Here is a 22,957-nt window from a genome sequence, read left to right as displayed (position 1 = left end):
CCAATAAAAATTTTATAAATGAGAACAAACCCAGTAATTTAAATATTATTGCTAGCTAATAATTATAAAAGCTAAAAAGAAACCAACCAAATCAAATGAGGTAAAATTTAACTACAAGACCATTAAATACTAATTCCCATCTAAAATAATAAGCATTCACATCTTAAAAACAAATGAGAAAAATTACTAAAACAATGTAATGACATGGCAAAATTCTTAATCATTATATTTCCTACATACATAGCCGACTTATCATTTTTCTTCTCACATGCACAGAACACAAGCTATACTTGAAATATTTCCAAATTCAAACTGGTAAATAACAAAATCATCTTAAAATAAAATGTAAATTAATTAATAACCCATTATTTCTTTCCTTTGGGCTTTGTCCATTGTAAGCTTTCCATACAACAGCTCGGTATCCTTCCTGTGTGTCATAAATTCACATTTTCAGATTTTTTTTTTCGTATATTATATACTAATATATAAGACAACAGAAATTGTTAACCATATTATCTATAGTACACCTTCAACATATATTCTTACATACCATTGCCAACGTTAACTATATGAAATCCAAATGGTTTAGAGAAATCATGTAGAGCCAGTATATATAGTAGAAGTACACGCAGGTGGCGGCTATATTTTCTTCGCACAATTGTTAGACGAAATTCATATAGCACCCAATTCAATGCAATCGAAAGCCATAAAATAGCAAAGTGTTGTACGTAAATTCAAAGCTCAAAAGACCCATATCATAACCGTCGAAGAAACTAAGGCCGAAAGCAATTATTGGTTGAAAAATATAATTAGTTGTAAAAAGGGCAGGATGCAAAACTTTACAATACATCAGAAAGATGAATCAAATGAAACAGTTCCTTCAAATAGAGGATCCTTTGGTTGAAAGGAATTTCATAATCCACTTTTAATATGAATATAAGATGGAAGGCTACTTGGAAGAAATAGAAGTATTGCATGAGAATTTTATAAACTTACGAGACATCAAGATAGCTCCACAAAATATATTTGTACGTCCGCACCATTAAAAGAAGATACCTTGATCGGCTGACTTGATTCCAAGGTACCTTTAATACAGGGCAAGGAATGTAAATTCACATTGACCGTCCCACCAGATGTATTTCTACACCTTAAACTCCAATCCTGATCACTTTTGAATGATGCAGCGGAATGGAATGCAAATTCAAAAGGTTTGTTGTATTCAGAGTGTTGTTGTCTGCTTGAGATTCGAACAACAAACAAACAGCAAAAAGTGCAGTGCAGAGTGAATCGAAACAAACAGCACACCAGTGTTTGTTGACCCAGTTCGGCCCTCAACCGGCCTACGTCTGGGGAGTACCAACCCAAGGCAATTCCACTATGAGTAAGACAGGAACAAAATACAAAAGCTCCTCACACACACTCCACAAATCAACAGACAAAGCTAACTTAAATATATTGGTTTTCCTACCACATACAAGTGCATCTTCCTTCGTAAAGACAAGCATGCAAGGCCTCGACCTCCATTGGTTATACTCTGAAATGGGACGTTGTTGTTGGCATCTTGCCACCTTCTCCTCCTTCAACTCTCATTGGAATCCCCTTTGAACTAAACAAACACTCGGCAATTTGTCGACACAGGAGACTGCTGTAAATATATAAAAATCCTCCCAAATTTTTCTACTCAAAACATGGTCTAACCTCACAACGAAAATCCCTCAAAATAAAAGAGAACACTTCCCTCAACTAAAAGTGAAACTCAACTATTATGTCATGGGATTTGGGCTTTCCTTTAAGTGAAGATGAGTAGAACTCTTCAAGTTCTCACTCTCTACTTATAATACGAAAGATATTTCATTTTCTCTCTTAGAAAATTATAAAAGCCCCCTTCCACAACATCAGACCTTGAACCATGAACCCGAGCAGGTTGCAGTCATGTAGATAGCTGATTGGTTGTTTGGATCCAAAACGGACTGAGTCTCCATTCCTTTATCTTTATCACTTTTTGACTTTCCATTTTGATGCAAGCATGAGGGACAAGGCATTTTGTCTTTGATTACAGTCAAGCATTAAGATAAACAATTTATCCAATGTTGGGGATTTTCAAAGACCAATATATCAGGCCTTGAACCGAGCATCCTGAGCAAATTTGAAGACATGCAGGCATTAGCTTCGTTGTCTGATAAGTCGGCAGATCCAAAGAGGGTAGAGTATCCCTTCCTCTTTCTTCATCTCTCTTTTTTTTTTTTCCAAATCAATGCTTGCACATTTTTCCCTGTGCCTTTTGTCAATGAAACAAACAGAGTCCAATTGTCTTTTTATCTTTTAAAAAAGAATTTTCAACTCATAAAATATGTGGAAAAACATTCCACATCAGGAGCCAATGTGGCCAATTTAGGAGCCACACATTCACCAGTTGGTTATTTGAACATTTTGCGAATCTCCGATACATCAAACAAAATTTCATACCAACAATCTCTCCCTTTTTGGTTAATGTATCCCATATTTAGAGAAACAAGATGTTAGTGAATCCGCATGGACCAACAACAAACAAACCCGAAAAATTTTTCCATATGGTGGTTCTTTTCTCATTGTCTCTCCCTTGACATCAGCTTCTCGCCCTAGACAACATGTCATGAAGCTCATCTCCTTCCTCATTCTCCCCCTTGGGAGACATCTGCCAAAAAGGTTGAGTTTATGCACGATCAGTTCTGGAGGCTTTAATAGCCTTGACATCACTTTCAAAATCCTCAATGTCGTCCACATTAGGGGTCAAACGACGCAATTTTAGGAATTGGATCAATGCCTCATTTTTTGTTTTCAATCCTTCAAGACAGATAATATTACATTGTCATCCGGTTCATCACTGAACTGCACTGCAGGACAGGGTTCTCACATGTATTCTCTTGGTCATCAAATAAATTTTCTTCTACAAGCTCATCTTGGTTGTCCACTTCGGATATGGAAAGAAGAATATCAACATCATTAATACCATCATCAGTAATGGTGTTTCTTCCATCATCATCCATATTTTCTCCATGGGGATTAATCTTTTCTTGAACTCCTTATTGTTGGGTACTTTCAGGTACAATAGTATCAAGATAAGCAACAATAGGGGATGGTTCTGGATTAGTAGCAGAGGCAGCAATTTCTCATTCTCCATCAAAGGCATAGACATTGGAATCCTCAGACTCCATGGAAGCATATTCATCAACAATTTGGATAACCACTAGTATATCTCGGTTGCAGAGAATAGATACAAAACAACATTTTCTAGCACATCAATTCATTCCCGCACATCTCAATTTCTCCTTATATTTTTCTTTCCGTAATTTTCAAAAACTTTCTCATATCTCAAAAACATCAATGAACAAGTAAAGCTCATGCCTATATTATTCATCAAATTATTTCAGTGCATGATATGGAACATGGAAAGATTTTGGACCTTTACTGATGGGTACACATACCCAAACTCCTCCTTAGCATCTCAAATCTTTCTGAATCAAGTCCTTTGGTGAGGATATCAGCCTCTTGCATGGATATCTGAACATACTGCACATCACATGTTTCATCTTCCACCAATTCATGAATGAAGTGATATCGAATATCAATGTGCTTTGTGCGATTGTGTTGAACTGGATTTTTTGAAATGTTTATCGCATTTTTGTTGTCACAATGAAGAGTGAAGCTTTCTTGGCTAAACCCATAGTCGTTCAACATTTTATTCATCCAGATAAGTTGTGAACAGCCACTTGCTGTAGCAACATATTCCGTTTTTGCAGTTGACAGAGCGATGTTGTTTTGCTTTTTCGAGAACCAGCTGATGAGATTAAAAAATAGCCACTTGAGGTGTTTTTCCGATCATCATTACATCTAGCCCAATCGGAATTCATAAATCCAATCAAGTCCACCGATGATCCCTTTTCATACCATATGCCAAAATCAGCTATGCCCTTAACATATCGAATGATCCTTTTGACTGCCTTGAGATGTGCCTCCTTGGGATTTGCCTGAAATCGGGCACACACACATATGCTGAAGCAAATATCTGGTCTACTGGCCATGAGGTAGAGTAAGCTTCCAATCATACTCCTATATAATTTATGATCCACTGGATGTCCAGAGTAACTCTTTGACAATTTCTCATGTAGTCCCACAGGAGTCCAAATTGCCTTTGAATTCTCCATGTCGAACCTTTTGACAAGGTTTCGAGCGTATTTAATCTGACAAAGAAAAATCTCATCTTTGCACTGCTTGATTTGTAGTCCCCAAAAAAAGTTCAGCTCACTCATTATGAACATCTCAAATTCCGTTGACATAAGATCCACGAATTCATTCTTCAAGATATTTGAAGTGGATCCAAAGACGATGTCATCCACAAAGACTTGAGCAATTACGATATTCTTTCTAGCATGTTTAATGAACAATGTCTTGTCGATGGAGCCACGAACATAATCAAGAAGGAATGACGATAAACGATCATACCAAGCCCTTGGAGCTTGCTTGAGTCCATAGAGTGCCTTGTGAAGTTTGTAGACATACTCCGGATGAGTTGGACTCTCAAATCCCCTTGGTTGAGCAACAAAGACTTCCTCTTTGATCCATCTATTTAAAAATGTTGTTTTCATATCCATGTGGAATAACTTGAACTCAAGAGTGCATGAATTGGATAGAAGCAGTAGTACCACCTCAATTCGAGCAACGAGGGCAAACGTCTCATTGTAGTCGAGTCTTTCAAGCTGAGAATAACCCTGGATGACCAGCCTAGCCTTGTTTCTGATGACATTTCCTACCTCATCCGTTTTATTTCGAAAAATCCACTTGGTACCGATCACATTGACATTTGATGGTGGTTGAACCAGCTCCCACACTTTGTTTCTTTTAAACTGAAGTAATTCCTTCTGCATGGCCGTGATCCAGTATTCATCCTCGAGTGCCTCATTAATGTTTCTAGGCTCCACTTTGGACATGAAGTAGTTCATCCCAGCGAGATCTCGAAAGTTGATTGTTTTACCTCGAGTCATCATTTCTCCTTGAGGGTCTCCAATAATGGCATCAGAGGGGTGATACTTTCTGATTCTTGGTCTCCTTCTTACTTCAGTTTCTGGTTCATCCTCTTCACCAGATGATTGTTCATGGCTGGTATGATCAGCCTCTGGATCATACTCAATTTCATCTGCAACTTCTTTTGATCTCTGATTTTTTTTTTCAACAGATGCTTCAACATCAAAATCATTGTCTTCTTTGTCCTTCAAGCCATTATCAAATTTCACATTTGAGGATTCCATCACCTTCTTCCTTTTAAATTGAAGACACGATAAATCTTGCTATTCATGGAATACTCGAGAAAGATGCATTCCTCTGACCTTAATTCGAATTTGCTAACAGGTTGTGTGTCCTTCAAGATATGACATTTGCGTATGAAGGTGTGGAAGTAGTGAAAGGTAGGATTTCTTCCCTTTCATATCTCATAGGGGGTAGACTGAGTGTGCGGCCTTAAGTAGATTCGGTTGATGATGTAACAAGTTGTACTCATGGCTTCGGCCCATAGATTCCTTGAGATTGATTTTGCATGCATCATGATCCTAGCTGTTTCTGGGAGTGTTTGATTCTTTCTCTCCACCACACCTTTTTGTTGTGGTGTCTTTGGCATTGAATACTCATGGAGAATCTCATTCTTGTTGCAGTAGGCATCAAAATATTGGTTCTCAAACTCCCTGTCATGATCACTCCTTCTTCTTGCAACCATAGACTGCTTTTCATCTTAAATTTGGTTGCACAGCTCCTCAAATGCTTCGAGGGTATCATTTTTTTGTTTTTTTTTTGAGAAAGTTCACCTAAGCAAACTTGGAGAAGTCATCGACGACAATAGGAATATACTTCTTTCCAGCAACACTCTCGACTTTGGTTGGCCCTATTAAGTCCAGGTGTAGAAGTTCCAGTCACCTGTCTGTTGCAAACCATTCAGTCAATCTGTGGACTGCCCTGCTCTGCTTTCCTTTGCAACAATCTACGCAAAATAATCTTTCTACCTTAGACAACCTGGGGAGACCCCGAACATATTCCAACTTGCTCTACCGAATCAGATTGCATGTTCACATGCCCAAGTCTCGAATGACCTAAGGACAACTCATCTTTCTTGATCAGCAAAACAACTTGTGATCTTATTTTCATGATGTAGCAATTATTCTTAGACCGAAATCCAACCATCACTTGATAATTTCAATCATAAACTTCACATGAGTCTTTGGTAAACTTCACCTTTAGACCTTCATCAGAGAGCTGACTGATGCTTATGAGATTGGTTTTGAGATTTTCAACCAAGTACATCCGATAAGTTGGGTAATCCATCCACATTGAGATTGCCATACCCGGTGATTCTTGCTCTCACTCCATCACCATAGACAACTTGTCCACAGTCGGCTTCTTGGAAATTTGAGATAAAATCTCTTTGATTTGTCATATGCCTCGAGCATCCATTGTCGAAGTACCAAGTCTTTCCTTCATCCCAACAAGTCATGGATAGAGTAACATTGCACACATTTGTCAACTTCTTGGGCCTCCATTCAAGTCTGTTATTTATCCTCTTTTTCATCTTCTCCGAAGGCCAAGAAATCTTCTTTCCTCTTAATAAATCATGAATGACTCGTTCACACCGATCAACCTCATGTCCAATGATTCCACAGTATATGCAGTTCACAGGCTGCCTGAACATCTTCTCAACTACCTTTCTGCATTATGTTTCTTTGTCTTTGCCTGTTGGGAATCTGTTGCGGTGTTGTATTGATTGATTCTTCCAGTAAGTCACCTTTCACAAAAACGGTTTGGTTTCTTCCAGTACCATGTTTGTATCCAAGCCCATGACGATCACCGAATGGTTTTCCGATGGAAAGAACCTCATTGAGCTTCTCTTTTCCTTTTCTCATGCGGGCATTTTCTTCAAGAATTTTGAAATTTGTTGATTCCAGATCAACTATCTTTGCAAGAGCATTCTTGAGAAGTTGATTTAGCTTCGAATTTTCATCTGCAAATTCATCATTTTCTTTGTGCAAATTATGATTTTCTTCAGTGAATTGCACATATTCAGTTCATCAACACGATCCTTCAGCCTTTCATTAATAGAGATCAGTACTTTCTGCCCTTTCATCATTTCTTTGTATTTCTCAACAATTTCGTTTGCAGTCCATCTCTGTGAGAGCATCAAAATCAAAGTTGGATCCAATCTCTTCATTACCATCAAAAGTTTGTGACACGGATTGATCATCATAATCTTCTTCATCATTGAGAGTCACTTCCATAGCTTAATTTCTTTCCTCAAAACCATAGGGCATTCGGATTTCAGGTGTCCAAAGCCATTACATCCATAGCATGTCACACTGTTTGAGGCGTTCAGATTTTGACAGACTTGAAACTTTCTTTTCCGCTCAGGCTTGAAGGCAACAAGTTTTTCTCTTAATATTCTGCTTCTGCTCATTTTGAGGCGGTCATCTGTTGGTCGTTCAAATCTTCAGCTGATTACTAATCTGCCCGGTTTGCTGCTTCAGTTTCCTTGTCCTCTATTGTTGTAATATTTTTAAAATTTGATCTGAAAGAAATGAAATATCATCCTCATCCACTTCATCAGCATCAATATCCTCAGCAGTAAAAGCAACTCTTTTGTATGGCTTCAACTCCAAATGGTTAAGCTCATAGTTTTGGAGAATTCCAATCAAAGCATCAAGAGACATTGTTTTGATTTTCTCCATTTCCTCGAGAGTAGCTACCTTTGGTGCAAACCTCTTTGTGATTGTCCTTAACATCTTATTGACGAGCTTTCTTTCTTCATAAACAAAATCGAGCATGCGTGCTTGGTTGATGATGTCTTTGAATCGATTGCTGAAGTTAAAGATAGTCTCATCTTCCTTCATCTTCAGGCTATCGAACTGACTTTCCACCATTTGCGACTTTGTGGCTCGCAGGTTATCAGACCCTTCAAAAGTCATCAACAAAGCATCCCAAGCAACTTTCGCAGTTGAAAAGAAATTCATCCACTCCATTGAAAATGGCATTCAAAGCTTTGGATTTGACATTGCTCATCTCTTTTTCTTCAGCCGTGTATTGAGTTTTCAACTTTGGAACAAGCTGAGCCAGAGTGTCTCTACCAAAAATTTCAATAGCCTTGGAAAGCTTCAAGGGTGGTGTCCATCCATACTCGACTGAATCCCAAGCTTCATCATTGATGGAATAACTGAACACCTTCATTTTCACTTTCTAGTAGCGGTAGTTTGATCTGTCCAGCAGTGGCGGTCTCGACATCGAGCTTCCGTTCTTCGACATCTTTGAGTGGATCTCTCTTTGTTAATCTTTTGAAGAGTTGGCTCTGATACCAATTGACCGTCCCACTAGATGTAATTCTACACCTTAAACTCCAATTCTGATCACTCTTGAATGATGCAACGGAATGGAATGCAAACTCAAAAGTTTTGCTGTCTTCAGAGTGATATTGTCTGCTTGAGATTCGAACAACAAACAAGCAGCAAAAAGTGCAGTGCAGAGTGAATCGCAACAAAAAGCACACCAGCGTTTGTTGACCCAGTTCGGCCCTCAACCGGCCTACGTCTTGGGGTACCAACCGAGGGCAATTCCACTATGAGTAAGGCAAGAACAAGATACAAAAGCTCCTCACACACACTCCAAAAATCAACAGCCACAAAGCCAACTTAAATGTATTGGTTTCTGTACCACATACAAGTGCATCTTCCTTCGCAAAGGCAAGCATGCAAGGCCTCGACCTCCATTGGTTGTGCTCTGAAATGGGACGTTGTTGTAGGCAGCTTGTCACCTCCTCCTACTTCGACTCTCCTTGGAATCCCCTTTGAACTAACTAAACACTCGGCAGTTTGTCAACACAAGGGACTGCTGTGATTCCTTCAGGATGTGATTTTGGCTTCAAATCTCCGGCAACTTCGACAAGGTTCAGAGCCAACGTAGTAGATAAAAATCTTCCCAGATTTTTCTACTAAAAAATGGTATAACCTCACAACGAAAATCCCTCAAAATAAAAAAGAACACTCCCCTTTACTAGAAGTGAAACTCAACTATTATACCTTGGGATTTGGGCTTTCCTTTCGGTGAAGATGAGTAGAACTCTTCAAGTTCTCACTCTCTACTTAGAACACGAAATATATTACATTTTCTCTCTTAGAAAATTATGAAAGCCCCCTTCCACACAAACCCATTTCTTCCAATCAAAACTCGACAGCAGCAAGGACACCAAATGGTCAAATATGCCAAGACACATCTCATGACACATACCTATGCATATGGGACGAAATTGATGTGTGAAACTCCACATAAATGCCTAGAATAAGAGATAGTCAAATACTATATCTTTGGGTAATGGTTGTTGGAAAACTTTTTCTTCCTTTATTTTTGACCTTCCTTTTGCATGCAATTTCGTGGAACAAACCCTTTTGTCTTTATATGAAGTAGGATAGTGAGATATATATTTTGTCTCACTTTGAAGCTTTTTCAATGACCAGAACATCAGACCTTGAACCATGAACTCGAGCAGGTTGCAGTCTTGCAGATAGCTGATTGGTTGTCTGATCTTTCTACAGATCCAAAACGGACTGAGTCTTCATTCCTTTATCTTCATCTCTTTTTGACTTTCCATTTTGATGTAAGCACGAGGGACAAGGTATTTTGTCTTTAATTATAACCAAGTATTGAGATAAACAATTTATCTAATGTTGGAGCTTTTTAAAGACCAATATATCAGGCCTTGAACCGAGCATCCTGAGCAGATTTGAAGACATGCAGGCATCAACTTGGTTGTCTGATATACCTGCGGATCCAAAAGGGGTAGATTGTCCCTTCCTCTTTCTTCATCTTTTTTTTTCCAAATCAATGCTTGCACATTTTTCCGTGTGCCTTTTGTCAATGAAACAAACGTGGTCCAATTGTCTTTTTATCTCTTAATTTTTTTTCCAACTCAGAAAATATGTGAAAAAATATTCCACATCAGCAGCCAATGTGGACAATTTAGAAGCCATACATTCACCAGTTGGTTGTCTGAACAGTCGGCGGATCTCCGATACATCAAACAAAATTTTATATCAACACACCTTAAGATTGAAAAAGAGTGTCAATAAGGAAGCATAATGATGTATACCATAGAAGTACTCAAAATTGGTATATAAGCGACAACATCTAATATAAAGAGAAGAGTTGAAAAGTTGGTTAAATAAATAAATATTTAACTAAACCGGTGGTTTACAACAATGTTTTTAAGATGAATAGAGAATTCATCTTTCAATAATCCTACAACAATGTTCTTAAGATAAATAGAGAATTCATCTTTCAATAATCCTACAACAATGTTCTTCGAATGAATTCTCTATTCATCTTTAATATTCCTACAATAATTAATAGCATAAGATCATTTATACTTTGTGATTGTAGAAATATGATCAATTAATCAATGATTCAACTTTCAAGCAACTGCCTCATAAATTGAAGTAGAAAGTACCTTTATTACTTCCTAATTTCAATGTTGATTCTCCGATAATATCGAGTCTTTGCTTGAATTCTCCGATATTAAAGTTGTTTATGTGTCCATTAATCTCAACCTTTCATTTCTATCAATCCACTCAGTCAATCCACGAACATTATCCGATTGAAAACTTATTTCATTGCATGAATCAGATCTCCTCGTTTACATTGCTGCAGACTTAAATTCCATGTAGCTTACGCCTCTTTGATCTTTTTTAATTATATATATCATGTAGCAGACGAATCAGACATTTTCGTATAATATATAGTATTATACAATCAAATAAAATCATGAAGAGATTTGGCAGATAAGAAAAGGGGTCAAAAGGAAAAGCAAAGAAGAAACGAGCTTCCAGCCCAACACCATCAAACAAATCAATAACCATAATCTCCATCTGTCCAACAATTAAATATATGAATTGTCCCTTTTGCATCTTATCCTGCCAAACAAAAAAGAATTGGATACCTTCCTTTTTCTAAAAGTTGGCATTCACATATGTTCATGCAACCTCTATTATTAGTAATTGGCATATTTGGAGTAAATATTCTCTTCTGTTTAGCCTATAATTGATGATCAAACTAAACTCTCTGTCAATGACTACCTTGTCGATTTTCTCATTTGATCAGTAAGTTTGAAAAAGCTAAAAGAATTTGGATAAAGATCTGTCGGGTTGTGTTATTCAATCAATAAATAGATAAGAATGAACACAGATAAAATTATTAGACTGTACATTGCTGTGCAGAAAATCAAAATTTGAGTATACATAATTGAATCAAGGTTTTGATCTTACTTTCTTGTAAAAATAGTTTAGTTGGTTGTGAGAAACACTGGTTTGAGACGGTACTAAGTTAATCAATTCAAACAGCTTTGTAATAATATTAAGCTAAACAAATCAAGCTTGTAAAACGAATATACAAAAGCTTACCTAATGTAGAGGATCAGTCCTTAGTATTGACCCAAAACAGCATAGATAATTCCAGGTATATAACCAAGGATAGTCAACAGCAGGGAAATCCAGAATTCAATCTGCAGTTCGAAATGCTCAAAACTATGCATCCACCACACACATATTGATGCATATAAATGTATATATCTACTGAAAATATGCTAATCAACAAAAATATTTCCTTGGGTTATAAGAAAGACTACCTTCCAAAGAGAATTTTTCTCTCATAAACAGAACTCTGCCGAAATCATATAAAAAATTAACTTATGAACAACTAAAAAACAAATCTAAAATTGAAAATCACAGGAAACATAAAAAAATCTTTAATTAATAGAAAAAGAACTCAAGTCTCAACCCTATTGCGTATCCGTCAACTGCCTGGACAATGATCTACAAGGAAATTCTCCTCGCTGCAAATATCTCTGAACTTCGCGAACAGCAACAATCCCTTCCAAATTTCTGACCACCAGCACAATGGATTTCCGACATCAATGCACTCTCAACCCTAAACGACGCTGCAGCTGAGCATCGGAGAATGAACAGAGCGCCATGGGATTCGAAACGATGATGCAGACAAGGATTTAGGCAGAAAAGGAAATGAAATTAGTGCATCTGGAAAATTAGTTATAAAACTAATAATAGCGGCGCGGAAAACATAGCACCTCCTCTATTATTTTGAAAAAATACTTCCTCTCAGTTCAATTCACACATTTCATTAATACCACGTGTTTAACCAATCATATTTAATGAGTTAATAATAATTAATTATAAAATTATTTTATTATTTTTTATATAATTAATAATATTGATAATTTTAAAATAAATTTAATATATATAATTATAAAAATTTGAATTTGTATTTAAATATTATAAAAATTATGTCGCAATAAAAAATATATGCAATATGAATATCATTTTGTAGAAAATAAAAAATTAGTTTATTTATTTATAATTAACATAAACTAATTTTATAAAAAATATAAAGTTTTAAAGTTAGATAAAAATATTTGTTTTTTTTAAGAAAGAGACAGAAAAATAAAATAAAGAGATTTTGAATGGTCTTACTTATGTATGATATTATATATTATGCACTTAATTAAATTGATTTATATTTTTTAAATATATTTTGATTTAGTAATTTTTATATTTGTATTTATATTATATTTGTATTTATATTTATATTTGTTAAAATAACTAATTAGTATACTTAAAAATTTTAAAATTTGAAATCTGGATTTTTTAAATATAATTAAAAGTGTGTAATATTTTTCAAAAAAAAAAAAAAGAAAAGTGACACAAGATGTCGGACAGACGAAAATGAACAGTGTGACATTATACGTGGGACCAAGGGAGTATTATTTTACTACAATTTTTTTACTATAAATTATTTTTGTAGCAAAAACTTATCATTTAACTAAAAAATATGATTTTGTAACTAACAATAAGTTAATAATATTTTCTAATGTCAAAGCTATTTGTGATTTAATTACTACCAAAAAAAACCCAAAACTCACGAATTTTTTCTGTGAGTAATCATGAAAAATCTGTGAGTAAATCGATTACTCACGGAATTATTCACGAAATTTTGCCTATAAGTACAGTCAGTAAACATCTCATTAGTAGTTCCTCGAGGGAAATGTCCGTGAATAATTCCGTGAGTAAATTACTCACGGAATTTTGCCCGTGGGTAATTTGCTCACGTAATTACTCACAGAACTTGTCCGTAAGTAACGTCATAAAATAAATTTTGTGAGTAATTCCGTGAGTAAAAGTCAACAAAACAAGTTGACTCCCTTATTTGCGAGAGGAAAAATTCATGAGTAATTTCGTGAGTAATTTACTCACACAGTTACTATGGCATTTTCCCTCGCAATATGTCAGCATGATGTTTGAGACATAATAATTTCCATAAATAATTTTTCTAACCCCCCAAAAATTTATATTTAAGTTTATCATACGTATCCAAAACACTATAAGAAAAACTCATTTTTGTAACAAAATTTTTTTGTCTCTAAATCTATTTTTTCCGTTACTAATGACATCAGAGACGAAAATAGGAATGGAATTACGTTAGCTACGTGAACTTTAGGGACGGAATTCCGTTACAAATATATTATCTTTTTGTAGTGAAACCATATATTACGATAGCACAAATCCAAGCCATAAAGTAAATCACACCAAACCAAATATCAAATAAGCAAAAACGATCGAATCACAACATATATATACATAGTTCTGTAATCAATGGATACCACAAAAACCAGTAAACACAATCGTATATTTGAAATAGTAGAATCCATATGATATTAAAATTTAAATACTCAAGTACGAAATTCAACAAACAGGTTGTGCACCAGAATAGCCATCGGGGTCGTGGCGGCGCTATTGGGCATTCATCCTCTCGAGCTGCTACATGATCGTCAGGGCACAACTCTCAAAATGATCAAACTGCTGCCAAGTGTACTAGCCGGCTCCCGTCAGCCATTAGAGCACCAGACCTACAACCATCACTAGTGAATGAGCTGTGATCCGGTAGCACTATCGATGCCAGTGACCCAAGCCTAAATATCCTCTTCTTCTTATTCCGATGCACCAAGGGTAGTAAGGCGCCATCACAGCTATACTATATATTGCCAAATTGAGACATCACTTCATCGATGATGTTCATGCCTAAAAATGGACATGAGAATAAATTTAGTTGACAATCAAAAAAAGAAAGTAAAATAAATTTGGACGACGGAGGAAGTATATTTGAAAAATTAAAGTGAGTGTTAATTTTTTTGTTTGCTAACAAAAAGCTATATTACTTTTACTTTATTTATTAGTTATGCCAATTTAATAACTAGTACTCCACTTAAGAATCATCACGTGTGAGACATAATTGGCTCACAAATAACATCTATTTGTAGTTAAGTTAGTTCACACTCAACGAAAAACCAAGCTTGATCCATCATGAAATGGATATGATATGTTAATTGAAAAAAGCAATTGCAGAGTGAAGTTCTTTACATATAATATTGTAGTCCTACACAAAATATAAAGGCCTTTGTATCCATTTTCATATCTAATTGGCAATAATATATTTCTCTTCAATTGAAAACTTGTGTTCTTCATTGTGTTTACTTTCAAAGTGTGGGTGAGTGATTCCTCGCACAATTGATTTCAAATCGGGTCTTTGGAATTATCCATTGATTTGTGGCTTTTAAATTCTTAAAGAGAAATCAAACCTATTGATTTGTTCCTTTTCCATAGCTAGGATTTTGTGTCCAAGATTAAATTCTTGAGGTTTTAATCAACTAGGTTGAGTATCAAATTTCTACTGTATCTCATCTATTTTCTTTTTTGAATGCCTTACATTGATTAAGGTTATTTTTCTTTAATCTAGGAAAAATATATGAATCCACACGGCTAACGTCAGAACTGAAAGCAGATCCCGCTGACTAATAATTTAATTTATTTTTTTATCATCGTCAATTAACATCATAATCATTATAATACAATAGAGAGATTAAGCAGCTTACACCATATAAATATAGTCTCCATGTCATATTACAGAGAAAGACGAAGTGCAAGCAACTTTTGGTTCCGACGAATTTTATGAATGTATGCACTTATAATCTCGATGAACATTTTTCCACCATATATAGCAACCAAGAAAGAAAGCAAACATGCATGGTGTAAGAGCAAAAATCCTACATCAACCATTGTTTCATCAATTGTAATTGTTGTCATAGGCTGGCCTTGGCCACCCAATGATCCTTCTTCTCATACACCACTACTTCGACACCGTGTTTCACCAGCAAAGCAGCCGCCAGGCCACTTATGCCGCCGCTTTCCACCGTCATCTTCATTCCGTATCTATCTTCCTAGGTGTTGCAGTACATAAACATATAAGTAGTAATAAATAAATAAATAGTACATGTATCCATATATCCCGCAACATTAATCATAGGTGAATGCTGCTAGCTGCAATAACAAATCAAAAATATCTCTATATCTGTTCTTACACATGAATATAATTAATGAAATATATTATATAGTTTAGTTATGAGATAGAAAACCAACCGACTGATGGATGATGGATGATTCAGCAGTAGTCAGTTAGTCAGCCTGCAAATGATCATAATAAAGTACAACCAACAAATTTACAAATGACCAACAAACTTTATATCCCCACAAGATATAACCCAAGATAAACATGATGCAAAAACATTCAAAGTAATCAGGAATGCTAACGGGTAGAAAAAAAGCTTCAATAATTCATTTTCATGAGAAACTTAAATAAAACATAAAAGACACTAATAAAATAAATAGAAAAGTAAAAATAAAATAAACTTGGATGCAATAAATAATTCTCACATATGTATCTTAACTATGTCGACATGACAAAGAAAAGATGTTGATAATGCAGAGGCAAGCCTTCCACCCAATTCCTCAATCGGCCATTAGTCTGGCTATGAAAATCTCCTAGTATTATTATATATATTATTATACTTTTTGTGACAAATAAATGTCTTATTTTCCCTTCTCTTACAAAAAGTGTTACAAGTTAATTTACCTAACATATTTCAAACATAAAATCCTAACAAATCATATTATGCCAAAACAGTTAATCACATCCATAAATACATAATAAAAATTATAATATCAATGTCATCCACACTAGTAATAAAAAAAATAAAATAAAAAATTCTATAACCTTAATGTAAATTACTCTCAAATTCTTAAAACGGTTTTCAATCACCCTTTGTCTTTTCTATCGTATTCATAACCTATAAACTCTTACATAACACAAAATATATTTTCATGTCTCCACCTCCGATGCTTTATTTCTCATTTTAGATTATCAGCCAAACAATTGAATTGTGTCAAACACCAACTGGGCCAAACGATTACCAATTGATTCCTCTCCACCTCCTCATTTCGCCAATCCAACATTCCCTTTTAGATAACAAGATAAATTCTTACACATCATCGAGTCGGCGCATCATAGCGCGCAAGAGTCTAGTGTATATGTATAGATAATCATTTTGTGAAGATGTTGTTGATAGTAAAACAATATGAAGTTTTATTTTAACATATATACAATATACATTATTTATGTAATATATCTAAGAATTTTATTTCCTAATATACCAATATGTTAAAAAATATATATTCCAAATTATATATAATAATTGCAGCACATATCTTATATATTTTTATCATACTTTTTAATTACTATTTATTTTTTTATACTTTTAACACCTTAATAGTAGATTTATATGATGTACTGTCGAAGCCAGTGACCCCAATCCGAAAATGCGATTTTTCTTATCTTGTTGTATTTGCTTGAGAAACAATTCTTCTTGATCGTACTCCGTCCCTCTTGAGCCAAAATCCTGTCGTTGGCTTCAAGGTCCTCCTAATATGAGCTCAATTAAGACATCAAATATTAGTTTGGAAAAATACTACTAGAATAAAATATCAAATGTTAGTCTATTGATTTCATAATAACTTACAACAACTTCTCTTGATTGCGAGTTTGTGTAATTCTTCCGATTGTGTTCCTTGGTGTGAGTCCATGTATATGTTCCAACCTTATTGAACACACTTTTAGAAAGACAATAATATATCAATCATTAAGTTTCATGAATTTTAATCAAAATAAATAAGTAAATGATTACATACAACTTTTCTGATGTCTCCACAAAAGATCGAGATCCCCCCAGTATGTGTCAACTCAACGGTTGCAGACGCATTTCCTTTACGCCTATTCTTTTTTGGCAATTTCAGACTTTTCCTTTTCTTTATCATAACTCCATAATCTACGCCACACAACCAAGACCGTCTGATCGACCTACTCATCCCATTTCCTTCCTCGGTTCGCTCGAATATCATATATCCACTGAGTATATGCACCTGATGCCTTCTACTCATAGTAATTCCTAAGGGTTCCAAGTGATGTAATTTTGCATTGCAATGTATATGCACATTGGTTAATATTAAAAGTTCATCAAACAAGAACAATGTAATTTATTCAGAAATCTTATAGGTAAATTAAAGTACTACGTCAATTAACAAAATAGAGACTATAATTGCTCACAAGATTAATATTTAATGCGTAAATCTACTAACCTTTAACTCACGCCAATACCACTCTTTTATGTCTCTCGGGACCTTCTTCCATGTAGTCCCATCCGGATGAATATTCGAGCGAAAAAACTTTGCAAAATTTACTCGCAGCTTGTGAAGGCCAAAAAACACTGAAATATTACAAGAATTAGAATGATTTAACTTCTTATAAAAACTTTTGAAACAATTTAATACTTATTCAAATAATTAGAACACAAGCCAAACCCCCCTGTCTTGTTGAATCCTAATGGAACATCGTTGCACAACATTAGATGCAACTGTAGATGAAGTTGAAACTGCATTACACAAAAAAATTAATACTAGTCTACACCAATTTCGTTGATTACATTCCATACTTACCCGAAGCCCCTATATCCGTAGCCCAACATCAGCTATTGGCGAGTGTGACCCTACATGATGAAACTTGTATATGAGAGAAAGTTATATTAAGATCCATATATATATATATATATCTTTGTAATTTAAGTTTTTTTTTTTAAGTACCTGAATCATATGTTGGATGTGGTGGTACAAACTGACCACCCCGACCCTGTGTGCGGGTCCTCCGCTCAACAGCCTCATCAATCCATCTTTGTTTTTCATGTTTATCAAAATCCTGAGACTCTTCAATATGTAATAATTAGTCACATCATTAAATTAGTATCTACATATTACCTAAGTGTAGAAAAAAAAGTACAAACTACTTAAAGAACTATTACACATATAACATTATGTTCTAGCAAAAAGAATCGTCTTCATCACTGATTTCATCAATGCATTCTAGTACCTCATCATTCGTTTCAAAATACACTTCCTCAACATCATCCAATTCATCTGATAACACCAATGGTATACCTCCATCACTCTCAACTGCTGCTAGGTTCAAATCATCAGCAGTGTTAAGGATTTCAAAATACATTCAATACAAGCAGAAACTCTAGTAAATATCTCAATAAGCACTAAACAAATTTCAATACACGAACAAGGAGGTAGAGTTTCACTTACTATCATACTACCAAAATAAGGCTGTTTGTTTCCCAACTACCACGCGGCGGATCAAAACACGAACTCTTTCCTAATTTTCAACCTAAACGATGAGTCGAGAAGCCTAACCAGATTGTGCTTAAAATAACATAAGAATTTCAAATATCAATAGAAGAAAAGATTTACAATATTACACAGAGAAAGACCAATGGATATATAAAAGTCTACTGAAAAACATGAAAGAAACACCAACACCAATCCTCTTTGTTCGTAAACTTACCGAGCAAAATCCTCAGACTGTAGCAGGCACCGATCTCCACTGCACCACAATACTGAAAAATGAGAGAAAATGTTTGGTGCCGATTTGTGAAGAAGAGTTTTAGTTGCCCATGCGATTCGGATTCGAACTGGAAATTACAGTTTTAACACACAAACCACACCCGAACCGTTCTTTGCCAAACCGTGAACTGCCAGTTCAAACCGCCGATTTATGGTTTGAACCGGCAGTTCGGAAATTTATATATATATTTTTTGAATTTAGATCCGCCCTAGCCGGATTCAAGTGGGAGGATGGTTGAAGACGCCGGAGCTGAGTAGCAACGTGGGTGAACCGACTACAAGAAAACATTCATATAGCCATAGAAATTTGCTATAAGATAGTTATATAACAAAATTACTACATAATTTATCACATAATAATATAAAAAAAAAAGTTAAAAATATATTTATTCATAACTATTTCCATAGCAAAACTAGCAATAAACTTTTTTCATTGAAAATATTGAAACAATTTAGCTGCAAAATACTTTCATCGCAAATTTGTCTTACTTTTAGTCACATATATCTAAATAATCAATATATATATATATTCATGTCAAATATTGTGACAAAAAATTTTATTTGATAAAATTATTTTTAATGACCCAATAAAACCAACATTATTAATTTTTTAATATATGGTTCAAAATACATATGTGCCAAAATTTAAAATTATATATTATGAAAATACAATTAATTAATAGATTTATTAAAAAAATAAAATAGTTATAATTAAAGAATAATTTAAATTATGATAGTTATTTGTATGACATAACATTAATAGTCACTAATAATTATAGAAATCAATAAAACATATCAAATAAATATTTACCAAATTTTATAATATAGATGAAATAAATTTGACATGTATGATATTTTATGACATGTAATATATATTGTTCCTTCTAATGTAATACATGGGATTTAAATTGGATATTTATATATATCAATATTACAAAAATTCTAAATATTTGTGAAATTGACGGAAAAAATAATAAATTTTTAATATAAAAATAGTACAAAAAAAAAATACACAAATTACATGGTTCGGGATAAATTTCTACATCCACGGAGAACAACAATAATAATTCTACTAATCAAGAGAAGTTCTCAAAGACAACGTCTTCAACGATAAAAAATAGTCAAACCGCCTCAACGCAAATATCTTTAAACACGTCACTGTTAAACACATCATCATACTCATTTTCTTCATTACTATTCATTTCTACAACTCCATTATGAATAGTATCTTCATTTTCTTCACTGTTAATAATTTCATTTGAGTCTCGTCCTAGGTCACAAAATATAGAGTACGGTTAGCAACATGTAACTAATCGATTATGATAAATTAGATCAAGATATACATTTCTGAGTTATGAAGTAATGACATGTCTATCAATGCGGTGAACTCTAGCATAACAGTTTCATCCGGCTGAAATGGAATATTAATCAACTTCTTTTCTATCTTATGTTTGCCTTAATTTTGCACAAAGCGACCCAGTCATCTCTTTTTCTACTCATACTTGGATTAACAACTATAAAACACTTGAACGGCTTGTTGAGCCAAAATATATTTTTCCTCTGATCGCTACCATCATTTAAAATTCACATCCACAACATTATATTTAGCATGAACTCGTTGTCCACGAATAGGATCAGCCCATTTACATTCAAAAAAACAACGTGCATTTCAAGACCTTCTAAAAAGTTCACATGTATTATTTCTTCCAACTTACCATAGAAGTTGTCTTCAACATATGAATAATTGCATGATCTCACACATACCCCCATAGTTCATAGTCTGGTTACCATCAGCATATTTTACTGTATGAAAATTGAAACCATTCACATAATATGCTTCAAATGTTGTCACTTTATTCGATATACCTCATGCTAGTGTTTTCAACAAATGATCGTCTATACAATTCCGAGCATCTTGGATCTGAAATATAAAAATTATGTATAATGTTCATATTAAGACAAGATGCTAATAACTTATATATAACTTAAACCAATTTACGAAGTGCTTCCACACAAGTGTATTAGGATCCACTCTTTCATTATTATAAAGATCATTTATTTGATCTTTGAATAGACTGTATCAACAATGCCAAAATTTTAGATGAGAAATCTTAATATATATGAATAAATTTACTTTAAAAAACTCACTTTAAAAATTTAAATATAATATAAAATTACTTAAAGTATGGCTCTACTTCAGGGTAATTTAATAATATATATGTCTCAATAGCATGTTGTTCTTGTGAGTTAAGATATCGAAACAGTGTCTTACCATGTTTTGATTGAAAATTGAGAAACCTAAATCTGAGACTTTCTCAACACCCTCGTTGTTCCTACTATTGCGAACATATTTTGTGTTGATGCCATAATCAAAATAATAAGATGTAAATGTTGCGACTTCCTCTACTAAATATAGAGGCTTCACTATCTGCCTTATTCTTCGTTTTTTTTTTCAAATCACACAAAAATCTTCAAAATAAATATTAAAATATTAAAATAATTTACAAATAACATAATTATAAGTTTTTTATTTACAATATTAACATACATTTCAAAAGGATACATCCATCGATATTGCACCGGTCCTCCTACATGTGCCTCATATGGTAAATGAACCATAAGAGGCTCCATCAAATCAGAAAAGCTTGGTGAAAATATCTTCTCAAGATTGAAAATTATTATTGGAGTTTTTTCCATCCAGCTCTTTCATATATTTTTCTTTTAATATAGGACTGCACAATTGTTGGAAAAATACACTAACCTCTACAATGGCACACCATACATAATCTGGAAGTATCTTCTTGAATGCAATTAGAATCAACCTCTCCATAAATATATGACAGTCATGACTTTTCATACCGCTCAAGTTAAGCTCACTCACATCAACACATCTGTTGATATCAGAAGCATAGCCGTCAGGGAATTTCAATGTCTTAATCCATTGACATATCTTTTTCCTTTGTTCTTGACTTAATGTGTATATTTCTTTAGGCATAATACCCGTATCTAGGTTCACGGTAAGATCTGGTTGATTGCATAGAACTTTCATATCCTTTCGAGCACTTGGGTTATCCTTATTTTTTCTTTTGATTCCTAGGACGATATAGAAGATATTATCAAACACATCCTTTTCAATATGCATCACATGAAGGTTGTGTCGAATCAAATGAGTTTTCCAATACGGTAAATCCAAAAAAATACTTCTCTGGGTCTACTTATGATTAGTAGCATATCCATGGGGCTTTCTAAGAGGATCATCTATGACACTATTAAATTGACATACTTGGTCCCAAATTTCATCTGCATCTCGCCTATGAGGCGGAAATGTATTTTCAATTAAACCTCTTTTGAAAGATTTCTTATCGCGTCGATACTCATGATCAAAGGGTAAGAATCTTTGATGGCAATCAAAGTGACTAATCTTTCTTCCGTGTTCTAAGTAAAATGTTCAAGTCTCTTCCATACATATTGGACAACTCATAAGCCCAACTGTGCTCCAAGAAAAAATCATACCATATGCTGGAAAGTCATTAATTGTCCACATAAGTGAAGCTCTCATTTGAAATTATGCCTCTGTAGAAGCGTCGTATGTTATTTCTCCTATCTCCCACAAATTTTTCAACTCTTCAATTAAAGGTTGCAAATACACATCAATTTTACTTTTTGGATTTGTAGGGCCGGGAATTATCAACGACAGAAACATATATTCACTCTTCATACACATACCTGGAGGTAAGTTATAAAGTATGACAATAATATTCCAACAAGAATGTTGTTTTACATATGATCCATTCAAACAAAAGCCATCTGCACATAATCCTAGCTGAACATTTCTTGCCTCAAGTGAAAATTTCGTATGCACATGATCAAAATGTTTCCATGCTTCACCATGAAACGGATGACACATGTAACTATTTTCAGTATCATGTGTGAAATGCCACGTCATATGTTCTGTCATCTTTTTAGAAGCATATAACCTTTGCAATCTAGGGGTTAATGGTAAATATCCCAATCGTGCAAAAGGAACATTTTTCCGTTGAGGC

General features: G+C 34.2%; 1 long non-coding RNA gene across 1 annotated transcript; it reads right to left on the bottom strand.

Moving 5' to 3' along the window:
- Positions 1–212: 212 nt before the first annotated feature.
- LOC127253059 (uncharacterized) lies at positions 213–12,060 on the bottom strand. Its single transcript, XR_007839195.1, has 3 exons — positions 11,681–12,060; positions 11,457–11,557; positions 213–427 (listed from the first exon to the last, which is right to left on the bottom strand). It is a non-coding gene; the product is annotated as an uncharacterized LOC127253059 (long non-coding RNA).
- Positions 12,061–22,957: the final 10,897 nt, after the last annotated feature.

This window comes from Andrographis paniculata, unplaced genomic scaffold (genome assembly GCF_009805555.1).
Source record: "Andrographis paniculata isolate CXL003 unplaced genomic scaffold, ASM980555v1 Contig49END, whole genome shotgun sequence".
Taxonomy (NCBI): domain Eukaryota; kingdom Viridiplantae; phylum Streptophyta; class Magnoliopsida; order Lamiales; family Acanthaceae; genus Andrographis; species Andrographis paniculata.
This window is presented reverse-complemented; position numbering and strand designations above follow the sequence as displayed.